Source organism: Octopus sinensis, linkage group LG17 (genome assembly GCF_006345805.1).
Source record: "Octopus sinensis linkage group LG17, ASM634580v1, whole genome shotgun sequence".
Lineage (NCBI taxonomy): Eukaryota > Metazoa > Mollusca > Cephalopoda > Octopoda > Octopodidae > Octopus > Octopus sinensis.
Window position 1 is genome coordinate 6,717,303 of NC_043013.1, and position 5,000 is coordinate 6,722,302.

Here is a 5,000-nt window from a genome sequence, read left to right on the forward strand (position 1 = left end):
TAACTGCGTAACAGAGGGGACAAACAAGGACAGACAAAATGATTAAGTTGATTATATCGACCTCAGTGCGTAACTGGTACTTATTTAATCGACCCCGAAAGGATGAAAGGCAAAGTCGACCTGGGCGGAATTAGAACTCAGAACGTAGCGGCAGACGAAATGCCACTAAGCATTTCGCCCGGCGTGCTAACGTTTCTGCCAGATCGCCGCCTTTGTGAAAGACATAATAATAATGATTTCTTATTTTTTTATTGAAAAAATAATTTGTATTTCTTTTGATCTAAAAAAAAAATACTTTTATAATTATGATTTGTTTTATTTTAATTACATTTTTTTCTTTATTTTTTAAGGAAAGAAATAATAATAATAATAATAATAATAATATAATAATAATAATAATAATAATAATAATAATAATAATAATAATAATAATAGATCACTATATCAGCATGTAACTTTACTGCAAAATTGCTGACAAACTAACTTTGCACACCTTTCATAGAACAGAAAGACAAAATGAAAACAAAAATCAAAGAATTAACAAGAACATTCTACATCGTTCAAACGCACGTGGACAAACCAGAAGCTATATCGTCAGAGCACCAACTGACAGGCAGTAGAAGATCGGAGGGAAAGAGCAGAATGGACAGAACGAACTATACAGGTATAAAAGGTGGAAAGAAGAACCAAACAAAATGATATTTAGAGAAAGGAGTTGTGAAGAGCAACAGTGAAAGAAAGAAAGAGAGACAGAATGAGATATTGTGTGTGAGAGAGAGGGCGAAATACAATGAATGCGCTCGCGCGTGTGATAGTATTACTATTTTGTTTTTATGTGAAATTACATATAAAAATGATTTAACATTAAATTGAAAGGTCACGCAATATTTTTTGTAGACGTGTTTTGACATTTTTACAGCGTAAAGATTTACGATGGCTTCGTAGTTTGGAGTTACTAATCTGAAACTACGAAGCCATGGTCAACCGTTTCCCACTGAAAATTAATAGACATGGCTGTGTGGTAAGAAGCTTGCTTCCGGTCGTTGACTGATGTCAGTGCTGTTCTTGCTCCGTAAGGAATTTCATCGTTTCATATTGGATTTGTTACTGTTGGACTTATTGTATTTTTGGATTGTTATTATTTGTGAACTTTGTACTGTTGCCCGGTGTACCGGGTGATAGAAATTGTTATTTCTTTTTGTAGCTATTGTGGCAATTTTCAAACAAAATATTTTAAAAAATTGGACTTGTTAAAGGCGTTTTAGATTTTATTATTGTGCACCGCCCAATGCGGGGGCGGGATTTGAACCATTGACAAAGAATTTATAAACTGTTTTTTTTTCGAAAATTATTATAGGTTTTCCTTGTGGAAAACCGATTTTTGTTACATTTTCTTGTGTAATTAACGTCGGCCGAGCATGTCGGTCGAAATTATATATGAAAAATGCACTCTCGAAGAGAGTAATGTTAACTCTGTTAGAAAGTTTTCGGTGATTGCCGCTGTGGCAACCGAAAATATTGATTTCCTGTAGAGAAGCTACATTCAAGAGAATGAAGGAGGAGGATGGGGATTAAAATATCACCCCTCCCCCTTCAAAACGGTTGAAACTGACCGAAAAACAATAATATTGAAATCGTTCTGTCCAAAAACCAAACGATTTAAACATGTCGAAAAAGAGAAAATTGCCAAAATGACTTCCCCGATTTGGAAAAACGTAGCGTATATTGCGAAGGGCAAGACGTATGGTAACGTTGAGGTGCGGTTCGCGTCTGAGGAGAAGGCCCGCGGGTAATTTGTGATACCCCTAAAAACAGAAGATGTGGTGCCTCTGCCAACCTACATAGGAAGAATGACATCCGTTGTAAATGTGACAGAAGTGCCACTAGAAGTAGACCCGAGAAAGGTGATGGCCACCCTGTTTTTTAACAGGACGGACAAAATCCAATTTCTCCAGATTACATGCTCTGCTCTGCAGAATTGGCTCGGGCAGAGCATCTCGGCAATCATTCAGGGAGCTCAGGAAGACATTGAAATACTTCCAGATCAGATACTTGTGGGTGAGAATATTATATTGAGAATCTCTGTCGAAGGGAAAAAAGCACCTGATTCGAATGTGACAAAACGAGCCACATTCGGGCAGATTGTGATTTTAAAAAAAGGAGAAGATGCAGACACGTCGAGGACATTAGTGGTGTAAGGAGACTTTAACGCTATCGTTGACGCACGCATCGATAGTGTGGGCTTGAATGGTAGAAACGTAAACTCACGTCTCGTGGATCTGCTTAAGCGTTTTCAGCAGGCAGACCGTTACAGGCTTGACCATCCGAATGGACCTGGATTAGTGCTGACGGAAGGCTCAAGTCTTAGTTACACAAGATAGTGATAAGAACTAGATATAAGGCTAGTTTTAGCTGTCCACAACTTGTTCAAGCGTCCTACATTGACCATAGAAATGTAGGCTGAACATAGATAGCACTGTTAAGCGAGAATCTGGCTACTGGAAGCTAAACAAGTAAATTTTGACTTGCGATGCATTCTGCAGCTGGATTAAGGAACTAGTACAGAGGGAATTAACCGGAGTCATGGTTAACAACCGGTGGTGGTTCGCCCTTAATAGAGCCATTCGTTTTGAGTCAATTAGGTTTAGCCACCAGCAAAAACTAGATAAGGTCAGAATAGAAGGGTAATTAGTTAACGACTTAGAGGAGGCGTTGAGGTTGGCTCTGCATCACACATTTTGGTAGCAAGGACGGCCTTGGACTGTCACCTCAAAGCCAAACACGAGGGTTGCAGAGTTCGGGCTCAAGTACGAGCATTGGGCTGTGAGGTTATTAAATTTATCGGACAGGCCGTACGGTAGGAACCCAGCGTGACAATGATGCCACAATTAGGTCTCTGGTGGATGACAGTGGGTGTTCGGTCGAAGGACGGGACGAGATGTGTGAGGCGCTATACAAGCACTTTACTGAGTTGTCCGGGAGGAGCGGAACGCTGGCTCATAGTGAGGCCCTTAGGGACTTCTTGTCTGGTGGCCCTCACCTCTCGGCACGAGAGGCAGAGTGCTGCAAGAGGCCAATCACAGCCAAGGTGGTGATCGAGATGCTGGGCGAATGCCCTGCGGAGAAGTCACCGGGTCTAGATGGTCTACCTTATGAATTTTATAACAGCATGTCAGACTTGTTCGGGCACCGGCTGGCCAGCGTTTACGCCAACTGGTAGCAGAATGGGAGAATTCCCAAATATGCGAGCCGAGGGGTGGGGACGCTGATCAGAACCAAGGGGGACGAGATAAGTCATTTTAGGCCCATAACTCTGCTAAATACAGAGTTAAAGATTTTGGCCAAGGTGCTAGCGAAAAGGTTGGCGCGGTGGTAGACAGACTTGTTCGGGGGCGGTAGCCTGCGCCATCTTGGGCAGGTCGATCCACGACAATCTCTACCTTATACGCTACTCCTTAGAGAGGGTAGGGAAACTTTCTGGTGTAAGGGACACAGTCTAAAGCATAAGTCTAAAGAGTCGACCATTAGTACTTGAAGGCGGTCCTCGAGAAGGCTGGCCTGGGCCCGCCTTCTGCGGTTGGATTGCTTTTTGTACAGTGACTTCGAGTCGTAAAAGTGAATGTTTTTTTTTCTCGAAATCATTCAGGATCGAACGCTGAGTGTGTTAGGGTGTCCCCTGTCCCCGCTTCTGTAAGTATTAACTCTTGAGCCATTGCTACGGAGGTTGAAGTCACTAGGGGGCGCCCGAATGATCTGTGGTGTGGAGAGGAGCTACGGCGTATGCGGATGACATACTCATCATCGTGGCGGATGAGGGCCAGTTTCCAGTGGTGGAAGAGGCCATCAAAAGTTACGAGACGGTGGCAGGAGCAAAGGGGAACAAGGAGAAGTCAGTCGATTTGCAACTCGGCATCTGGAGGGCCAAGCCGATGACGTCCGATAACGTCGTCGGGCGTTGGATGGAAGCTTCTTAAGATGCTCGGAGTATTGTTTGGTCCAGACCTCCATATAGAGAAAAATTGGAGTGAGGTAACCAGCAAGGTGACTGCTCTAACCCAGACCTAGTCTGGACGGGCGTTATCCTTGCTAGGGAGGTCGGAGGTGATGCAGATGTTTATAACATTAGTTATCACCTACCGTGGTGCCTTGCCCCGATTTGTGGATGAAAAAGTTGGAGAGAATCCTTTTCTGCTTTTTGTGGAAGGGAGGGAAGCCGCTTGTGAAGCGCTCTGTCTGCTTCCAGAAACCGCTAAAGAGTGCATTAGGGATGCCTTAGCTGAAGATGTGAAAACTCACGTTAAGGTTGGGGCACCACTGGCTTTACCTGGATGGGGATCAGGTGTGGTCACCGCACGTCCGGTTCTACCTTCGGCGTTTAACGTCCTTGATGGACATTGGAGCATGGATCAAGCAGAGACCTAGTCTGGAAGACTGGCAATTGGAGTGCCGTCAGGCACTTCAGCTACTGTGTCGGGCGGGCAATGCCGGCAGCAGGACTACCACCGCGGATTTGTTTAGCGGGTTAGGGGAAGCCTTAGGGGAAGCCCCGATCTACGATGAAAATCAGTTGATCAACCTGTTCAGGAGAGCTTTTGGGCCGGGGTATCTGGATAATTAGCAGAAATCCCTGGCGTGGCAGTGCTTCCGTGCGGCGTTACCTGTTCGGGACAAAATGTCAAGGTAAGGAAGGACATTTATTGCAACGGTTCATCAGTTTTTCTAAGCCCTGTAAAAGAACTCGAAAAATTAGACCTTCAACCAAGCTTTTCACGATACCCTTAAAGCCAGGAGGTTTTCAGCATGAGTGCGTCATTGTGTTTGCGTTATTTGACTTCTCACCGCTTGACAACTTCTGTCTGTTTCTTTATATCCTCGTAACAATTTTAGAAATTCAATATATAACAACTAAAGACTAGAAAACTGAATTAATAAATACCGAGGGGATAACTGAAATCTAAAATATTATTATAAGAACTTCCGCTAAATCAAAACTAGGTGTA